This window comes from Pteropus alecto, unplaced genomic scaffold (assembly GCF_000325575.1).
Source record: "Pteropus alecto unplaced genomic scaffold, ASM32557v1 scaffold22, whole genome shotgun sequence".
Taxonomy (NCBI): domain Eukaryota; kingdom Metazoa; phylum Chordata; class Mammalia; order Chiroptera; family Pteropodidae; genus Pteropus; species Pteropus alecto.
The window spans coordinates 2,372,894-2,385,316 of record NW_006434839.1 but is presented as its reverse complement, the minus strand read 5'-3'; the positions used below and the strand labels follow the sequence as shown (position 1 = coordinate 2,385,316).

The window sequence follows — 12,423 nt, the reverse complement described above, 5'->3', positions numbered from 1 at the left end:
TTTAGTCTGCTGTGTGACCCTGCGACAATAACAAATGCAGATGTTATACTAGACGTTTGCTGTATTAGTCTGTAAATTCCTCTATAACAAACTACTCTAAAAAGCCACTCACTATGCAGTGACTTAACCGACACATTATTTATCGTGTGTCTAAGGGTTGGCTGGGATTGACTGATGTAAGCTACCCTTGGCTGGGAAGCTCAGCTGGGCTTCCTGGAGCATCTGCGGGTCCTCAGGGAGGTGGCTCATCTGGGCCAGGCTCAGCTGGGGCAGCTCTGCTCCACACATCTCTTATCCTCCTTGGAGCCGCAGGCAGGGCAGGCTCTTCTCATGGCGAAGGCAAAAGTTCGAGAGGGCAAACCCGGCAGCACAAGAACATTTTAAGTTTCTGCTGCATCACATCTGCTAACATCCTGTTGGCCAAACCAAGTTATTTGGCCAAACTCAAAGTCAGGACAACAGGTCACGTGGCCAAGCTTGACATTGATAGAGCAAGGAGGTGTATTCCTCTGATGGAAGGGCAGGGAGATGGTGCATATCTTTCATCAGTAAGCAACTCTACCTCACTCTCGAAAATCCCATTTAGCTTGGTCTTCATTTATTTTCCTTCCTTCCTTCCTTCCTTCCTTCCTTCCTTCCTTCCTTCCTTCCTTTTTTTTTTTTCCTTCCTTCCTTCCTTCCTTCCTTTCTTCCTTCCTTCCTTCCTTCTTTCCTTCTTTCCTTAGTGCATAGCTTCTTGCCTGAAGCATGATACTCAATAAAGTCTCAAGGGATTGAACCGTTTACCTTTCTCTTTCTTTTGTGCTGTTCTATTGTTCTGTAAAAGTTATCAACCAAGTTTTCTCTTCCCAATAGTTTCATTCTGCAGTTGACTTGACAGTGACCTTGGAGACAGTCCCTTATATTTTGGAGACATAGCACTGACTCAGAATGACAGTAGCTTCACCAGAATTAGAAAAAGGCCTCCCTGAGTTTGAATTCTAGGAATCATTTCCCTTGAGTACTCCTTGTACAGATTTTTCAGAGTAGAACCCCTGGGTGTTTTAAAATAATCTTAAAATCTCAGATGAAGAGTTTAAAGGGCGCCGTATTAACTGGCAGGTGGCATGGCGCATGCATATCTGCATGTGCATGGGGGGGGTGGTGGAAGAAAATGAGAATGAGAATGAATATGAATGAGAGAAAGTAAGACAATTGGTTTCCTTGACAACAGAATGTCCAATCAACTTTTTCTCCAACTTTAACTAAGTTAACACAATTTATCCTTTTCATTTCAAGAAAACTTAAAGAGAATGGTTTCAAATGAGGTTGTAGGGATAGAAATTGCAGTATTATCTCCACTCTTTGTTCCCACCTCTAGTGAAAAGGGAAAAAATGGAAGGTGATGGCATAATTTCTTCATACAAAGCTATCAACTTTTTCTGCTCTAGAAAAAAAGATGAGCCGTAAAATGCTGACTTCGTTTTGAATGTGTCCACTGCTGATTTAACAGCAACGTGGTAGTGGTGGAAAGTCCTGTGTGAGCTCCGTAATCTTGATGACACTCAGTATGCTCACTTTTTAAAATGAAAGAGTTGAACTAGTCTGTATTTAATGTCCTTTTCAGCCCTAAAAATTATTTTGTTACTGCTTAAAGTTTAGCAAAATGGTTTTACTGATTGGGAATGTCAAGGATGGACTATGTGCCATGAAAGAGCCTTCCTTTACAAAATGATTTGGTTTAAATTACATTCATTTTTAGACTATATTTATCATTAGAAGGGATTATCAATAGCAGATTGAGCCTCTTCAAAGCTGAAATAATAGATTGGTTCACCATTTGACGAGTGAAATCTCACATTGTTACTTCCACACAGAGGTGCACTGTGTCTTCAGATGACAGGACAGAACCGTGTGTTGAGGGAAATGTGGCCCTGAAAGCCATATATGATGAGTGTTTATGCTTATTATCTGGTTGTCATCACAGCCACTCGGTCAGAGTTTGGGTCCCTAAACTCGAAATCAGCTCCTTGCCCATTTTCCTTCCCAGCTATTGCTATGGGGAAGATGTTGTTGGAGGAGCTTTCTGCCAAGAGGGGCTAGCAACATTAGTGTTTGTTATCACCACCACCATCACCACTACCACCACCACTACTGAGAATAAAATGTCTTTACCAAATGTCTAATTATATAGCCGGCTTTGTCAGGCTGTCTGCAAATGAAACTACGCATGTTGTCTCTGCCTTTTTTGAACTTAAATATAGAGTGGATGGACTGGCATGCGCACCTACACAGTTTTTATTCATGATACTTAATTAGAACTCTTTTGAATTGTATAGTAGTATCTTTGGTGACCTAATATGAAGATAGCAAGGCTCTCTTGCTTTAGATAACCTTGAGTCAATGAATGATTACTGGTTATCTCCTTCAGTCTGAGAACGAGCACTAAGTTGGATTTATATTCCTTCCCAAGCCCTAAAAGGACAGTATCAACATAATCATCACACATTTGTGATTTCATATAAAAAGGATAGAGATTACGCCCCCTCCAAGTTGTAACTGACTTTGTAATTCAGTAGATGACAAGCCTTTATTATGCTATTACTATTAATTACTTATAAATAAAATACGCACGCAGCAGCCTAAGTTCAGCTCATTTGCAACTTCTAAAGGCTTCTATCCAAAGCCTCTTGTCTCCTTATCTCATCTGTCTTTTAAGTGATAGCTCTATAGTTGCTCTTTTATTTAGCTTCATCCCCATTTCTTCTTGCTCTTATATCACTTTAGTCGCGATTTCTAGTATGCACTTATCTCCCCTTTGTTGAACTTTATTTTCATGCTGCCTAGTGTCCATCACCTATGCCCTTCCACCTGATTAATGGCACTTGATTCCTGTGTCCCTTCATCAAGTCAGCTTTGTTGAATGATCTCATATACTCTCATTAGAACCTTAAGCTATAAGCAGGTAAGCATGTACACTATAAGTCATAAAGGGCTGATGAATATCCAGAAAAACGTAAAACTGACTCCCACTTTGGACCCTTAACCGCTCCTCCTCGGAAGCAACCTCCGTTATTAAGTTCTTAATACTCAAATGGATAATATATGGTAGCTGCTGTTCTTTGCCTTGCTTTGTTCATTCGCGATATTTGGGAAACTGTCCCATTTCGATACATTCATTCTTGCTAAATGCTATTCTTTCTTTTAAGGATTCCCCCGTAAGGATGTATCCTAATTTAAAACACAAGTTCTCAATTGATGAACTACCTTTTACTTTTATAAACAATACTGCAGTGAATATTCTTGTATATACATTATCGCTGTCTTGTATATCTGTAGGATGAATGACTAGAAATGAAATTATTAGGCCAAAGATTATCCACATTTTTATTTTGATAAATATTACTAAATTGCTCTCTTTAGGGTTTATATATTTACGCTCACATAAATAAGTGTATGAGAGCACCTGGTTCTCTCACATAATTGCCATTAAAATGTGTGGTCACAATTTTAAATCTTAACCATTTGATGGCGGCTTTAATTTGCATTTCTCTAAACATGAGCAAGTTTGAGCATCTTTTCATATGTTTAAAATCCATTGTATTTTGTTTTCTGAAGAATCCTTTGTTACTTTTCCATTGAGTTATTGGTCTTTTCCTAATTTATTTGTAGCTCTTCATATATAAAAGAAAATAGCCCTTTATATTTATACTGCAAATACTTTCTCCTTTTCATCATTTGTCTTTGACTTTATTATGTATTTTTTCCAAACACTCGTTTAAGTGTTGAATTTAATCAATTTAAATGGTGTCTACATTTCGTATCTGATTCAGAAAGGCTTTCTCCACCAAAAGTTTTTTTTTTAATGTCCATTTTTCTAATTTTTTTTTAAATTTCATTAAAAAATTTTAGATATTTGATACACCAGGAATTAATCTGAGGGTAAACGTGGGAGTATGGATCCACCCTTATATTTTCCAGACGGTGGTGTTCCAACTGGGAATTCATCCTTTTCCAACAGATTTGAAATCTCACTTTTATCATTTATTAGTTCCCATATGTATTTCTGACTTGTCATATGCCAGTGCCTCAGGGAATACCCTTGTTTGGATATCATCCCTGTAGCACCTTCTTGTAACTAGCAGCAGAAGTGTGTTCTAAGAACATCTCCACAAATATCAGAATCTAAAGCAATCCATCTCCCAGGGAACCGGGAATCCACGCACAGGAAAAATCAATTCAGCAAACAAATGAGCCTGCAGTATAAAGGACCTGGCACTTTAGACTCAAGGTTCATGCCCACAGGAGGTAGAGGTGTCCCATATGCCTCCAACTCGGAGCTTTTTAACACCATTTTTTATTTAATTAGCTAGCACGCATGAACAAATAGAACCTTGTCACCTGGCAGTGAGGAAGCTGAGAACTCTGGGATACATATGGAAAAGCATGTGGCATCAGCAATGAAAACGATAAGAACATTTCGGTGCTTTTTAAAGCTCAGATTCCACGGTGCCATCCATTAGGGTAGTGTGTGCTCTGGAAGTGACTAACGTATGAAAACCTCATGTAAGTGCCCTTTGTACTGTTTAAATGAAACTGAAGAGCGGCATAGCGATGGCCTACTGTAATGCAGGCAGATGGCTATGTCATCAACATGTGGGAGATTCGCTGGCCTACTGCCATAGATCGAGACCTCTGGGAATTAAAAGGCTCTGATTCAACCTGTTGCATCCCCGCGTCACATGACTGCTCTCTGACATAGAAGACACAAGGCACCTGAACACACTGGACTTGAAAATGCGGCAGAGGGTAGGGTGAGATGGATACTAGGGCTGATTTGTGCAAGAAAATACAAGTATTCAGACTCATACTGGGCAGCTGATATGGGGAGACTGTTCTCATTTTTAAACTGGACCGAGACCAATAGAAGGATAGATGTTGAAGCACGGCAGGACCCTTAGGTCCAAATGAAGCAATAGTGGCAAAAGAACCTCACAGACATTGACGCTTGGGAGTTGAATGTGAAGTTTCTGTTGCTGATTTGGAGTGCAGGCCTTAGAATGAGATTCATTTGCTAAGTATTTGCCCTAAAAATGCAACTCAGTTTGAAGAGGAACTGATGAAAATGAAAACAAACTATGATCACTGAGAAAACACAGAATCCTTGAAACTATGGAATTCTGCACAGAAATCTTGAATTATCTTAACATTTCTATGAGGCCAGAGTAGGGGAAATGTCTGGGTCTGCTAACTTGATAAAAGTCGAGTCTTTCATGAAAATGTTGAAAGCAAAGTTTAGAATCACCAGTTGCAACTCATGTGGGTCTGGAACCAAAATTCATATGAGACCTGATCATTTGTATGCCGTAATTATTCAGAATCATTCGATGATTTAAATATCAATATTCTCACTGGTCAAAACAGATCAATCACTAACATAGGGCCTATGAGGAAACATTTTTAAATGCTTGTTTATTAAACTGTATTGCATTTTAGAGGGGTGTTATTTTTATAAAAGTGAATACCCTGACACATGGGCTGATTTTTTAGGAGGCCTTTAAGAATAGGAAGAATGTTATCATCGGGAACGCAATTATCACCAAGCCCGATAGGCAGAATTATCAAAAGGATAATTCTGTCCTTACACAGGCGATGTGGGCCAAAAAAGGAACAGAGGGATTCTGTTAGAGTCCCACTTTTCTTGAATGAACCTTTAATGCACTCTTCACCTTGCCTGTCTTTGTCACAGTCCCTTATTCTACCAAGACATCTTCTATGTTTCCTTATGGTTTAAGAACGGCATGCGTCTGATGTTTACCCATCTTTCTGCCCTTCTGACCTCTTCTTTCTTCTATTTCACACCACTTCCTGTCCCTCCATCCTCATTGGATAACAACCTGAAGGTGATGGTTTCTGCATATTTTAGCAACTGCTTCTGTCCAAGTCTTTGTGACCCACAGTCCTCAAGATCAAGCGCCTCTATTAATTCCTCTTGTTTGGGAGGAAAACCACCAAATAGAGCATGCCAATTTACAAGAGAAAACTGAAGTTCGGCTTCCAGTTCTAACTCGCTATCTGCCACTTGTTAGTCTAACAGAGTTTGGCCAATCACTTCTCCCCCTCGGAGCCTCGGTTTTCTTAGACGTAAAATGAGGGGGTTTGGCTTAGATCAGTGATGGCAACATGTGAATTGTAATCCTCGGTAAATAATATATTTTACATTGTGATCCAGTACACACACACACACACACACACACACACACACACACACACACACCTGAAATAAAAGTCGTGCAACACAATATCTTATTTGCTATATAAGATCCACTCTGACATAGTCTATTTTTTCACGAAATGGAAACAAAACAGACACAAGCTGGTCACCACGCATTAAACTGGTTTCATAACCACCAGTGAATCGAAATGAGCAATTTGAAAAGCAAAGGGCCAGTTGATATCTGAGGTCCTTTCCAGTTCCAGGCAAGATGACTACAAACTAATGACTCAACCCCAACAGTTTATACTAAAAAATTTTTATAAGTCTCACTCTTGCCTCATGGTGGCTTACAATTTTGAGAAACCTCTGACAACGTCAGAAAAAGCCCACTGTCGGCGGCTGAGGTGGAGTCTAAGCTGAAACGCTGCTCCTCGAGATGAGGGACCCCATGACCGCAGGCGCAGGCCAAGTGCTCGCTGGCTAATAGTACCTTCCATCTTCTTTAAAATCACAAGTTCGAGCATTATTAAAATTATTTCTCTGTCTTAACCCGGACACTTACAAGCTAAAAAGCTTACCAAAGTATATTAGTTGACAATTTAAAACACATCTAAGGTTTTTGCACTGAGTGTAAATATCTAAGTATTTCGTGTGGACATCCTATCTCGGACAGATGTGGCCAATGGACTGCTTATTTCCAAGGAATGGGGCAGCAGGAGGAAATGGCCTAGAAACTGAAAGTAGCCCCATTCCCCGGGGTAGGATAGATATGGAAAACTGACCAGGCTGTGGGTGCTAACAGAGTACGTTCCAGCTGATAAGCAAAGCACAGTGTTTAAAGGGTAAGAAACAGACAACTCCATTCTAGTAAACACTGGCCATCGTAGACAGTGCAGAAGAAAGCTGCCCAGAAAGACAGTGTCAGCTGGACAATAGTCAGCCACTCAGCAAAACTAGAGTCAAGAAGGCCTGTCAGTGGACATTAGGGCCCAACTATGGGGTGTTCTGAACCCTGAGAAGAGAGTCTGGCAGGCGCACAAGCAGGGCCTCAGGGAGATGGGCCCAGGGGACATTCGAATGACCTGCAGACACTCTCAAGATTGAGAGTATGATGTGAGACCCAGACTTCAGAAACCGGACCCAATCTTTGTTATCAGTTGGGGGACGAAAGGTCCCTCCTGGCTGGAACAGATGGAGTCTGAGGATGCTTGGGGGTATTCCACTTCTGGGGAAAGGCTGGGATGTAGGTGGGGGGTAAGCACCTGGCTGGGAAGAGTGGAGGGCCATGGAGGCTGGCAAGTCAGTCACAGATTTTCAGTTCTGCATTCCTTGATGCGTATTTCTAAAATCCACCACTATATCAGGCTCAAGGTAGAAGGAAGCTCATTTTCCATCAGTGATGATCGAATATGGATGGCATCGGTAACTCTTTATCCCCCAAATGACAGCCCTGCACAGATGTGTTCCCAAACAATAGAATGTCTCATATGAAAATTGCATAAAAGCTCTATTTCTAGCTAATATTTTCAAATAATGAATTCCATATTTAATTGAATTGTACCTGCAACACATCCAAGTTGTTCGACCCAAATGCAAAATAGAGTTATGTAACGTAGCCATGAATCACCGTGGCATTTGCCAAGGCATTCTCCCATCTGGAAGTAGGTCCAGATGACACATGGCATATATCTTCTGTTAAGAACTCTTGCACGGATAATCTAAGAACTGTACACATTTCCCCAACTCTTCTCGCTCTTAACCTTAATTCATTGAGAACGCATAGAGCATTCCTATTCTGTCTTTGAATTACGACCCATCTTTGATTTCATAATTTAAAAAAAAAATCACTACTAAATTCAAAGAAGCAACGAATTCCCAATTCACATAGAGCTTAAAGTTCCTCTTTGATCACTATTTTGTGAGCAAAGAAACTTTTTCCAAACAAGTTCTTGGAACCCTTAATGATTAAAAAAAAAAAGAAAAGAGAAACCAGTTTTAAATCTTGTTACTCAGAGGGTAAAAGGCAAAGGTATCTAAATGTCTAAACCAAATTAACTCTAGATATATAGTATAAGTTTTTTTTAAAAAGCCACAGACCATCATGGACATTTGAAATTCTACTAAATTGGGAATAATCAAAGTTTATCTTTAAAAGGACCATATTCTTTCTTCCTCGGGACCTTTAAATCTTTCAAAGTTTGCGTTGTCTCCTACATTTCAATCACTCCCAGTCAGCCTTCTGTGTAACACCTCCACGGCTGTGCACACCAGGTAATTCCCTAGCAAGGCACTGCCAGGTTTTATGATGCTTAGATGCCTGAGGCAGATTACAGAAATTTAACTACTAAAATAAGTTCCCTGATTATTCTTCACATCTCAAGACCAGGCCGCTAACAACCTGTGCCCCACCTAACGCCCCACACTGCAAGAATTTTGCGGCCTGTTCTGTGAAGCTCTCCACTCTGGGTAAGGCTTTCGGTTTATGGGCGTCTTCACAGAGGCCTGACCCTCTGACAGGTTCTCCGCACTCCCCCACTTTACCCGCTAAGGAGACACTGTCAGCACATGATACTATTTTTGTCTCTGTTCAAAGAGGAACTTACTAGCCTTTGCCCTGGGCCTATGGCTGGTGGATGGCCGTCACTGCCTGTCAGGTAGATGCGGTGAGTGTGGTCTCGTGTGTCGCACGCCCACCAGCACTGCTTGATATTGCCCAGGCTACAGGAGAGGTGGGCGTCCAGGGACTGATAGAGACCACTGCCTTCCACGACAGGACCCCCTGGGGAGGGAAATCCAGGTCCTCCCAGGTGATCCCCTCCTCCATCTTCTCCATTGCTAATGTGGTAGCTGGTACATATTAACCACCCGAGAGGCAGCTGTTGAATGGACCTTCCACTTTCCTTCAAAGGTTGTCTGTAACTTTGGGTTCTTTCTCTGGCTCACTGCCAGACTACGGATTGTGCCTTGTGACTGACATGGCCACTGGGTCCTTCCCAAAGACTCCAGCCTAAAGATTCCTAGGTGCTTCCCCAAAGTCTTAGATTTCTCTGCTAGAATTTGGTCCCCCAGACCGTCCCATGGGCAAGAAGCCTCGGCTCTCTGTCCTCCTTGTCCGGGGGCCCCCTACGATGCTCTGTCTCCAAGCCTGAATGAAAATGAGCAGCCTGAGCTCCACCCTCCTTCATCCATACTTGCTAATGAGCACCACTTTTCAGGGCCCAGGAACCGAAACTGACACCTACAACGATGTCATCCAAGGAGGTGGACTGGGTCCTCATGCTTCTACAGCCTGGCTGGCAGAGTGAACTCTATGACCACGGCTAGGGTCTAATAGTCCTCTGCTTCCTGGGCAGATCCAGGTGTTGAGGATGGCATGAAGGACATTTGGCTGGGGGACACTTTTTTAAATTATGGTAAAATACATATAACACACACACACACAACAAACACAAAATACATATGACAAATTTACCATCCTAACCATTTTTAAGTGTACAGTTCAGTGGCATTAAGTAATTCCACGTTGTTGTGTGACCATCACCACCATCCATCCCCAGAACTCTTTTCCTCTTGAAAAACTGGCACTCAGAAGCCATTAAACAATAACTCCCTAGTCCCCTTTGCCCCTAGCCCATGGCAACCAGCCTTCTCCTTTCTGTTCTTGTGAATCTGACTGCTCTAGGTCCCTCACATAAGTAGAATCATACAGTATGTGTCCTTTGTGTGACTGGCTTATTTCGCTTGGCATACTGCCCTTAAGATGTGTCAGAATTTCTCTCCTTTTTAAGGCTGAATAATATGCTATTGTACATATATGCCACATTTTGTTTATCCACTCGTCTCTCAATGGACACTTGGGTTGCTTATACATTGTGGCTGTTGTGAACACGGACATACAAATATCTCTTTGAGTCCTCACTTTCAATTCTTTTGGATACATACCCAGAAATGGAATTGCGGGATCATACGGTAATTACATTTTTTTTTGAGGAAATGCTATCCCGTTTTCTGTAGTGACTGCACCGTTGTTCATTTGAAGAATGTTTTAGAGCGATGCTTTCTTGTTCCCTTTGACCATGAGTGAGTGGCCATTCCTTCTTGCCTTCAAACCTTGACAGTGAACTCCAGAAGAAATTGAAACTTCTCGTGCTCTGGAACCCAACTGGTCAATGTGAACCACGCATTTCTGATTGGAACGCATGGCCCCAGGAATCTCACCCCCACTTCCTGTTGACTAGAAGTCAATGAGTACATTCTTTACCGGACCAGCCTCGTTATCAACAAATGCTTGTACTGCACCATAAATTCAGTCTGTTCTAATAATTCCCAGTGGCCCCCATCTGGAGCCCCTTCTTCCCTTATCTCACTCTCTGCCAAACCCTTTACAATTTATGTGTTTGCTTTTCTATTCTGCTTTCGGCCCTCTCTGAGTTTCCTCTTTCCCACCAGGTCACCGCGGGCTTTGTGTCTCATATGAATTTAGTCTTCTCTGTCTGGGACTCGCTGACTTTCACTTTCTTCTTCCCCAAGCCCACTCTTCTCTTCTCCCCGGCACCAGGTCTTTAATCTCGGGGCTGCCTACCTCAAGGAGCTTGTTGAGATCACATTCTCTTTAATTTATATGGAAACGTAAGTGACTTTAAGAGGATAATGATGGTTCAGGAAGAGGGCTGTGCGGGTTCTCCTTACTAATCCAAACACTTCGCCATTCCTCTGCATTAACAGGAGGAATTGTAATCGTGGCATTGTGTGTTTATTGTCTCGCTCTCCTGCTAGAATGCAAACTCTGTGAGGACAGGAGCTCTGTCTCTTCTCTGCTTTGATATTCCCAGTGTCTAGATAGTGTATGACACATATAAGGTGCTCAGTAAATATTTGTTGAATGACGAAAAGAAGCATTCAAGACTAATTTGTCCCCAAGGAAACCTGAAACAGGAAGGTCTTCTTGTTTTGCTAATTTGGATAATTACTATTATTTCCCTGAGACATAGGCAAAGAAACTGGGGAACAATAAGTCATCCTAAAATCAAGGCTTTGGGTGGAGGGTTCTATATTCTTTCCCCATCAGTGACCTGTCCTCCATTGATTCAACAGTGAGCCCGTCAGGGTCCAAAGTTGATTTACTACCATGTCAGGCCACCTCGGGATCCATAGGCTAAGGGAAGGGTCTGCTCCGGTGACCTGCTAATTAAGTTCCTCTCACTCGGGTTCTAATCCTGATTCCCGTGCTCCCAGCTGGCATCCTGGGACAGTGCCCACTTCGGGAGCTCATCCTTGGCCAGCTGCGAGGTGAGCTTCACTACTCTCACACGTGGGCTCTCAGAAAAGCTGGGGAGCAGTTTCTCTGGCCTGTCACGCCTCCTCCTGGCCAAGGGGCAGCTCTGGGGGTGGCACGTGTCCTGGCGGTGCTCACCCAGTCGTCTCACCTCTTTGGACCTCTCTTTTCCTGGCTATGACATGTGGGAGTTGGACGAGAATCATCATCTTGAAGCTTTCCCTCTCTCTCTGAAACCCCATAACCTATGCTTTAATGTTTTTGTTTTTCTCTGCCTCTTGTTTCTCTCCAAAACGGGTCTGAAGTTCTTTTGCCATTAAATCCCCCTTTCTTCAGAGTCCCTCGTCTGGGCTTTCTAACATCTGGCCCTGGGCAGCACGTTCCTCCCGGGGCCAGGCTCTCCTCCCTGGGCTGCGCTGTCTGTTCAGAACTGATTCTAGCTTTTGTCGAGCCCCTCAATTTATATTCTGAGTCCACATATCATTTGGGGAGAGGAGATTTTGCCATATACTGTCACACAAATAGATGTCCTGCACGTATGCTATGCAATAGGACCCCCCCCCCCCCCTCCCGCCCCGACACACACGCAATTCCCTCCAGTGCCTGCGAATCTACATGCCTGGGCATAACTGTGTGGGTGCAAATATTCAGGGACAGCCAAATGACTATTTTAATGTTTCTTTGTCCCTGCGGTGCCATCTAACTATTTATTTAGTGGTTTGATGCTGTTTGCATCAACAACTTTGCCTTATAGGCTGTTCTTCATGTTTATGATTCTTACTGTGAAAAAAATTGCTTGCCTAACATCTGTTCTGAATTTGTTTTTTCTTCATTTTTATTTATCTATTCCCTATTGAATTAGATTTGTGCCAAGGACAGTAACTTGAATTGGAATCTTCAGTGTCCTTCAGGATTTCTGTACCCTTCAATACATCTCTTAATTACTATATAT

The 12,423-nt window shown here is 42.3% G+C and overlaps 1 protein-coding gene across 2 annotated transcripts in view; it reads left to right on the top strand.

Moving 5' to 3' along the window:
- TBXAS1 (thromboxane A synthase 1) overlaps nucleotides 1–12,423 on the top strand; it is a 131,714-nt gene that overhangs the window by 36,112 nt on the left and 83,179 nt on the right. The gene's annotated exons all lie outside the window — the stretch shown is intronic.